Source organism: Heterocephalus glaber, unplaced genomic scaffold, assembly GCF_053883595.1.
Source record: "Heterocephalus glaber isolate CG9 unplaced genomic scaffold, H.glaber_assembly_v1.0 deba00001673, whole genome shotgun sequence".
Taxonomy (NCBI): Eukaryota; Metazoa; Chordata; class Mammalia; order Rodentia; family Bathyergidae; genus Heterocephalus; species Heterocephalus glaber.
In genome coordinates, this window is record NW_028258410.1 from 2,923,180 (window position 1) to 2,932,636 (window position 9,457).

Consider the following 9,457-nt stretch of genomic DNA (forward strand, 5'->3'; position numbering starts at 1 on the left):
TACATACAACTATTACAGGACCATCCTAGCTTCACCCAATCATCTTATTCACTACTTTATGACAGAAAGATAAACAGGATTCCACCACATCAATAAATCATTAAGTTTAAAATTGAAGGAAAGAGAAATTTCCTCAATTTCATTTTGCTTTGTGGATCTGGTCCTGCTTGGTACTGAAGTGATTTGCTGTCATTTCCAGCTCTGATTCTACTGCCTGTGCTCACATGTGGGAGCAGAGGTTAATAATATAGCTATTCATATTATAAGAATGCCAATCTGGTTAATGTTTGATATCTGCAAGAAAATAAAAGGAAAGCAAGGAATAAGGAAGTATCTCTAAATTACATCTGGAATGATCACTTATGTTTGACTTTATTTTGTTTTTATTTTGGTGATACTCTACCATTCAGCTACATCCTCAGCCCTTTTAAATTTTTTATTTTGAGAGAGACTCACCAAGTTGGCTACATAGGATTTGGACTTAACTTGCAATTCTTTTACCTCAGCCTCCCAAGTGCTAAGATTATAGTAGTACCACATGTGGCTTGGGATGTTCACTCATGTATGAGAGTGGCAATGATTCTGACTCATGTGACTGATTGTCATAGTGTCATTATTCAGGTTGGATATGATGGCAACCTATGCAGTTGTGATTCTATTGTGTAACCATATTAGAAATGACAATGTAGAGATTGAGCTCTTCCACCTGTCAAATGCAGAAGATTAATTGATAAGTTGGCTGAATATGAAAGCTGAAGCTGAACTGCAGAATATTTTTGCTTAAAAGCCTTCAGCAAATTCTCACATTTGAAGAATTATCTACACAGTACAAAGTAACTCTCAGGGGCCATGTTTATCAAAACCAGAGAATTCCAAGGAACACACAAGCCCCAAGCAACACACCACAGAACTGTGTCCCTGGTGTGAGAGGAACAGGAAAGGGCTCATCTCAGGAAGATTCTCTCTTGCAAAGGGAAAGGCTGGCCTGGACTCATGTACAGAGAGAATGAAGAGAGGTCTTAGTGACAGCTCTTGGCTAGAGAGCAACACCAAGCAAGGCTGTTACCTAGGGACTTCACTTTGAGGGAATTGGCCCTGCCAGTAGGAGCCATTTTCCACAGCTCAGTATTAAGATTCAGCTCCTAAGCTGCTTGCCAAGAACATTGTGGCTGCTAGAAGTTTTCACTGGGGATTTGAAAGCAACAACAGCACCTGGTAGTGTGGAAATGGTGTTGGTAACAACTATTCAGTTTAATTAAGGACTTGCATCAGCCTTTGGGACCAGGAGACTGTGTGGGAAGGAGACGGTGACCACAGCTTGGCAGACATCTCTGGGAGGGTGACTTTCCTTCCTCACATCTTGAGGCAGAGACAAGGGCTGGAGCTCATCTGAAAAATGAACTCTTGCAGCCACCTCTGTGTAGCTTATGGCCTCAAGAAATTACAACCTAGAGCACCACTTGCTATATGCCTACAAATCTCTTTACATCAACAAGTTTATCATTTTGGGGCTTGAAACTACTGAATAGGATGAAGCTAAATCTTTGATTAAGCAGCCCTTTTGATCTCGGCACTTTAAGGAATTTCTTTTTTGGGGGGTGTACTGGAGATTGAATTCAGGACCTTGTGCTTGTAAAGCAGGTGGTGGAACCACTGAGCTAAATTCCTGGCCCTAAGGAATTTCTTATAGGCAAAAATATCTGCCTGCAAAAGTTCATTTAAGACTCGAGGTTGTGGAAGTCCATTTATATTTTGAGTTGTAAAACAAAGCAGCAACAGAGTAGAGAAGATGCATCATTTTCCAAACTGGAGATTCTGTGCTACTTGGTTAGGCTTTTCATCTAAGGCTATTTGTTAGGAAAGAAAGAACTCTGTTTTGATACAGTATTCTAAGGCCTTTTTCACTATTGTACCTCTGATAATCCCTGCAAGTTGTCTCTTATTAATGCTAGTATGTAGGAGTAGAAGGAATATATTTGGATATATTTCTCATCAATACAAGTATCATCATACCTCAAATCTAACATTCTAGATCACATATAATCTAATACATAGTCAGCTTTATGTCTCAAAGAAGGTGTTTCTTAGGGCGTGTATCATAATATTCAGGACATTTTATTTCATACATGGCACCAATCAATTGATATTAAAAATACAAACCCAGGATTTGGGGGATTATGGATTTATGCATGCACCCAGTTAAAACAAAAACAAAGTAGAAGATTCTTCAAATCAATATTTTTCTCATAGTGTGGAAGTTACTAAATTGGTTCACAAATATGCAGCACTCTTTGGTGGAGGGGTACATGGATTTTATGTCCTATACCACTTGTGGAAATATGTGATGTTATCCTAGAAAGATGAATATTGTCACATCCTCAACCCATCAGTTGCATTCCTAGGAGATAATTTTAAAATGTTATGAATTCATTCTTCTAGTAGTCAAATATTCATTGACACAGTAATGGGTAATGATGAAGCATTCACATAATGGAATAAGTAATAACAGTGAAGATAATTATACAACTACATTCAACAACTGATGTAAAACAGTTACTTAATGATGAATGGAAAATTAAATTCTGAAAATTCTTCAAACACTATACTAACTCACCCAACATTAAAAACCAGTAAATATTAAAAATATACATATGTAGTAAAGATAATTTATTTATTTATTTTTTGGTACTGGGGATCGAACTTGGGTCCTTGCACTTGAGCAGCAAGCGGCAGATCCACTGAGTTAAATCCCTGGCCCAATAAATTATTTTTCAAAAATAAGACAATTATACATTAAAAATCTGAATCTTACTTTTAGGTTGAGAAAAGGGATAAGACAGAAAAAGATTTAATTTTTCATAACACATTAGTTTTCAGGATTGGTATTGAGTTTCTAAGTATTATATTATTTAATATACTAAAACTAATAATATAAAATAAAACATAGTAAAATAGTTTGAGAAAGGTGAATCTATAGTTTTTATTTTATAGTCAGAACTGGGTTTTATCGTTTGTGTGTGTGTGTGTGTGTGCGTGCGCGTGCCTGTCTGTTGTCTCTACTTATTTTGTGTTGGCTCCAAATTTTATCAGGCTGTCTCACCTTATATTACAAGCAGAAACTATGGTCTCTTTTCTCAGAAAACCTATTATAGATGAAAAAGGATGACTTTTCTCAATAACACACAAAAATATAGAGTTTTTCTCTCATTTCTACCAGACTTCTCATCTGATCATTAGTCTTGGGAAATGTTTTCTGATTGACTAATTGGGAGGCATAGTCTCATCCTTGGGACATGATGCTCTCAAATCTTATATAACAAATACGCACACTGTGTGGGGTTTTTATAGGGAGAGAAGCTTTCAGTTACTCAAGGAGAACTGGGCTTGTGTTAGGTAGATAACCAGGGCCCAGCAGGCAGTTCTAACACCTCATCCTTAGCCATCATTGTGAAAGATGCGTGTGTCAGCCAAGGGTTTGGATACTATATAGTAAAATACCGGATTGTCCTCCCATGGTCCAACTGACCACAGCTTCCTCCTTGTTAGTACTGTATTCTATACATCATGAAAAACATCACTTTTTATGATGGGAAAAAGCCAACATTTTCACTATCCTATTGGAAGTCTCCCAGAGCTACTCATTCTGCTACTTAAGAGAAATCTAAGAAGGGGAATTTAGAGGAGTTATTTGTTGTGCCCCAAGATTGGACCTCACTTTAGCTATTGCCTTCAAAATTATTAGATGCACTGCAGTTTGGATAGAATCAGAAAAGATTCTGCTTCATTTACTGTTTCAGTAGGACTTTTTTTCTGAAAAAGGTAGGTTATTTTTGTCTGAAAAAAAGTAGATTATTTTCTGAAGAAGTAATTTTAAATTGTTAATCAAATTGTTTTTCAATTTGGTTTCATTTGTTTTATTCAATCCTTACTAAATGATTGTTAATTGTATACTATAAATTGTACTTTATAAAGACATGTTATGGTATATTTGGTGGTGGATAAGCATTTACTGTTTACAGAACTTGCTAAGAGTTTGGGGAATTAAATAAGAACTCTTACCTCGTTTCCTGCCATTATGTAAAGGTTTCCTGTTTTAAAATTTGCAACTCAGTGGTGACTTCAGGACTTGCCTGTGTGTTACAGACACAAGTGTTCTGCTTCCTGAGATTCTCCTTCTGTGGTTTCCATATGGCCAGATTTCCAGGATTTAATCATGATTCCTTGTGCATGATTCTTGAGCCTCTCCAAAGCAGGACATCTTTTATGACATTGTGTCCATATCATCTCTTGGGGCTCACTTCCCCAATCTCTGTTTTCTCTGAGTGACCTCACCCAATCTTGTGATGCAAACTATCGGTTATACCTAATGGTTTCCAAATCAAGTTTTGGAATACTGTTTTGAATGTATTGGATTTTTGAAATCAACTGTCTAGAGAACATTATCACTTCTACATCCTATAGCTACCTGAATTTCAACCTCCTGTTTCTACCTTAGTACTCATCCTGTGCTTTTGAAACTTAGGTAGTCTTACTCAGCCATTGGAAATATCTTTCAGCATAATCACTTTCAAAAACTGCCTGGTTTTCAGTGTAGCCTCATGTAAAGAAAATATGTGAAAGGAAGGAAAAGGACATGGAATGTGACAGTCATTATTACAGATCTTAGTATTGAACTAACTAAATATGTATTTTGGGTCAGCTGCTTAACCTCTATGAATTTAAATTTCTTCTAGGAAGTGTTATTGAAGGACCCTTATTAACAAGACAGATTCCATATTGCTGCTTGACCCACCTGCCTGCCCTTTAGATGAACTCAGAAAGAGGAAGCTTAGAAACCTCCTCCCCTTAGAGAGTCTCTTAGAAACAACAATTAACTATTGTTTTACAAATGTTCTAACAGCAGGATGTTCCCCTTCTGTACCTTTTGCTTGCTTTACTAGTTCTATCCCATAGAGGGGCCTAGAAACTGTTGGCCTCAAAGGTGTATAAAACATGTTTGTCAACCCCCAGTTGAGGCTGGAGTCTGATGCTCTGCTGGGGTCCCAGCTGGTAAAAAACTCCTGTGTGGATTTAATATCAGTCTCTGGTTGGTTCTCTCTCACTGGGTGTAACATTCTTGGAGGCCCCAGTGAGATAGCCAGCTGTTCTGGAGCTTATAATCTTGGAGCCTTTATTTATTTTTTAGGAGAGACCAGGATTGGACATTGGAGGTGTTTGGCCCCTCTGGACACCAGTCTGCAGAAGGAGAGGCCACCCTGACAGTATTCCAGGGCTAGGCCACCCTGACGGTATTCCAGGGCTCCAGGTAGGCTGGTCCCAGTCGGGCCCTATCACCGATCAACTGACCCACAGGAGTTTATTGGGGAAGCCTCTAAAGGTAAGAATCAAATGATTCTTAGTGCATTGTGGATTGGTAGGAGGAAGCCAGACTTGGCGCAGGTTCCTCCTACTTAAAGCCTCTTCGTGATGATGAGCAGGCTGAACTGGGTTGGAGTCCTCAGAAGGGTGACTCCCTGGGTGGGGTTTGAATCCATTCGGCCCCAGAAGTGTATGTGGCCAAAGTCTGTTTTTGTCTGTTTATTGTTGTCTGTCTGTCTGCTTGTTTTGTGTGCCTTTTGCATTTTCACAGGCTGAAATTATGGGTTCCTCACAGTCCACAGAAGGAACTCCACTTTATTGTGTTTTGAATAACTTCAAAAAATTTATTCCACAGAGAAAAGGAATATGGCATAACATTTTCCAAAGGCAAATTGTGAACTCTGTCAGAATGGCCAAGTTTCAGAGTCAGTTGGCCCCCAGTGGGAATTTATTCTGTGCACATTGCTCGCAATGTTTGAAATGTGGTCAGAGGAGTCAGGGCCCTACAGGTCCCAATCGAATTTTGACACTTGATTGGGACAGGACTATGGTCCATCAGCCCCATCTTCCTCCTCCCTTTTTCTTTTAAAACAGACAGAGCCTGGGGGAGGATTGATTTATGTCCCTTTTATAACTAGTGATCGTTACAATTGGAAACATCAAAATCCCCCCTTCTCTGAAAAAACCTCAGGCATTAATCTCTTCTTGAGTCTGTTTTTCATACTCATCAGCCAACCTGGGGTGATTGCCAGCAGCTTTTACAGGTCCTGTTCACCACTGAGGAGCAGGACCGCATTTATCAACAGGCAGTCAAAGAGGCCCTGGGACCAAACCCCGGCGTCACTCCCGGAACTCAGAACAACTTGTTCATCAGTTACATCACTTAACTCACCTGGGAAAATCAAAGTTAAAAAGACTAATGAGCTCTAAGTTTTCAATCCCAGGACTGACCTCTATGGTCCAGGACATCAGTTCCAGGTGTCAGGTGTGTACACAGTTAAACTCCAAGGCAAGACCAAGGAACAAAGGTAATCAACTATTGAAAAGAGAGCCAGGGGAATATTGGGAACTTGATTTCACTGAAATAAAATCCAGCAATAGGTTGAAATATTTACTGGTATTGGTTGACACCTACTCCAGTTGGGTAAAAGCTTTGCCCACTTCTGGAAAATCAGCCAACATAGTAACTAAGGTTTTTCTCTAGGAGATCCCCAATTTGGTATCCCTCACTACCTGGGGTCTGAAAATGAGCCTGCCTTCACGGCACAGATATCCAAATTGTTTGCAAGGGCACTACATATTGATTAGACACTGTGCCTATTGCCCACAAAGTTAAGGGCAAGTAAAAAGGATAGGTAGGACCCTGAAGGAAACCCTGACTAAATATGTTCTAAAAACTGGCAGTAGGTGGCCCGATCTGCTTCCTCTAGCCTTGTTAAGAGTTAGATATACCCCATATGTGACAAGTTTACCCCTTTTAAAATCCTGTATGGGAGGCCACTGCCACTTCTCCCTAAGTTAAACTTTGAACAGATAACAGAGAGTTCTTGTGTCTCTTTACTTCAGTCTCTCCAAGCCTTACAGATTCTTCAGAGTGAGATCCAAGCTACAAAACAGGGTCGAGAAAAAAAACCTTTGTGACATTCCAGCCCCATGGTTTCAAGCCAGGAGATCTGGTCCTGATATGCTTGGTTTGATTGCACTGAGGACTTGACTAAATACATTCCCAAATCACTCTTGGCTACCCAATCTGCCACTTTATTTTGTGTTACCATGTATGATGTTCCACAAGTCTTGTATTATAATAAAAATGGGGGCCGTGAACATCTGGGATTAACCACTGAACACTATAGGAGTAAATGGGCTGCCCCCATTTTAGTGCCCATTCTGGTGGGATTAGGAATAGCCAGGTCAGTGGCTATTGGAACTTCCTCTCTGATACTTCAGGACACAAATTTTAAAGCCCTAAGCCACCAAGTAGCCAGAGATTTGGGTCACTTGAAAGACTCAATAACCAGATTAAAAAACCAGGTTGATTCCCTAGCTGCTATGGTACTGCAAAATCAAAGGAGACTTGACCTCCTGTTCATGAAACAAGGAGGGTTATGTGTAGCCCTAAAAAAACCCTGTTGCTTCTATGCTAATCAGTCTGGTGTCATTAGAGATACCTTAGCAAGGGACAGGAAAAATTTAAAGACAAAATATGCTCAACAAAAGGATCAAAATTGTTTCAAAATCTATTTGACTGGTCCCCATGGTTAACTACCCTACTTTCTGCTGTAGCAGGCCCCTTAGTTATCTTATTTCTGCTTTTGCTCATGGGACCTTACATTAAAACTGCTCTGACTAAATATGTTAGACAGAGGGTTGATACAGTTAACCCGATGGTGTTGAGACAAAATTATGAGATTTTAAAAGATGTTTTAAAAGTATTCAAAGAGTAAATACAGGAAACAAAGATTTGATTAAGTTACAAGAACCAGTGGGGAATGAAGGTCCCTTGTTAGCAAGACAAACACCATATTGTTGCTTGACACACCTGCCTGCTCTTTAGATGAACTCAGGAGGAAGCTTAGAAACCTCCTCCCCTTAGAGAGTCTCTTAGAAACAACAATTAATCAACTATTATTTTACAAATATTCTAACAGAAGAATATTCTGTTTCTGTACCTTTTGCTTGCTTTACTAGTTCTATCCCATAGGGGGACCTAGAAACTGTTGGCCTCAAAGGTGTATAAAACATGTTTGTCAACCCCCAGTTGAGGCTGGAGTCTGATGCTCTGCTCGAGTCCCACCGGTAATAAACTCCAGTGTGGATTTAATATCGGTTTCTGGTTGGTTCTCTCTCGCTGGGTGTAACAGTTATGTTTGAACCAACCTCATGAACTAGTAATGTAAATTAAAAGAGGCCAGCAACTTAAGTAATATACATTAAATGGATTTATATAAAAGACATTCAATAAACACTTGGTGAAGTAAAACTATTCTGATAAAATGTATTCCTTAACTATATTTTTACTAACATCAATAAGTAAAACAAATGAAATGACTTGCAAAAACTGATGAGATTTGATACTTGCTTGGCATACACATTAATCCTCAGGCCACTTGCTATCTGTAAATCTGGGAATTCTTGGAAGGCTGGGAATCTCTGATTTCCAGACACCACACTGTCCTTCCTATTTTATCCTTTAAATATATTAAACCTGTATTGCAGGAGCTAGAAAACCTTGATTCCAATAGATAGGATGGAACCTCAGGTACTGAGTGGGAGCAGATTATTCCTTGGTGAGCTGATTCCTCTTTCACTGATGACATTTTCTTTTAAAACTATTCAATTGTTTTTCCTGTTTTCTGTCACCCTCTCCACTACCCCTCTGTACTATTCCCACAAAATCTGTGCCTGAGGCACCTACTACAAACATATCCTTGTTTCTAGCTAGTTCTTGGGTGTGAAGTGAGTTACTATTCTGGTAGGTTAAATAGGCAAGTCCAAAGTTAGATCCATTATAAACATATAAGAGGTTTCTCAGTAGCAGAATAAGGGAGACTTTAGAGAACAATACTTTTTAAAATGCTAACATCTTGTGTCATTGGGTGTTGAAAATTACCACTGGAATGCAGACTTTTTGGAGGTCATCCTATGCAGAAGTTGCTTTCCAAAAGGTAAGGACAGATGATGCTAATTTAGAATCCTCTGTCTGGTAAATAACAGGTTATTTGTGCCTTTTGAGCTCAGAGTCATTATTACAAGTTAATCTATACAATTTTTTTCACTTCTATATGTTTTGCAACTGTATCATTCCTACAGCTTATGAGGAAGGAATAGGAAAAACAACAACCCAATGTTTTTAATATCTACTGCTAATACAGGAAATAAATTGACTGAAATATAAGCACAAAGATACAAGCTATCTTATGAAATCAACAAGAACCAGATATGGGAAAACTAACACTGTTCTGTAAGAGAAAAGGGCAGTCCATGTGCTAAGGGTTATCACAATTTCTTGGAATGGCAGAGTGTAGAAAAGTCCCACATGATTTCCATCTAATGAACCTGAGTGAGATAGGGCCTCACTAAAAGGCACAGGTGCCAGAAA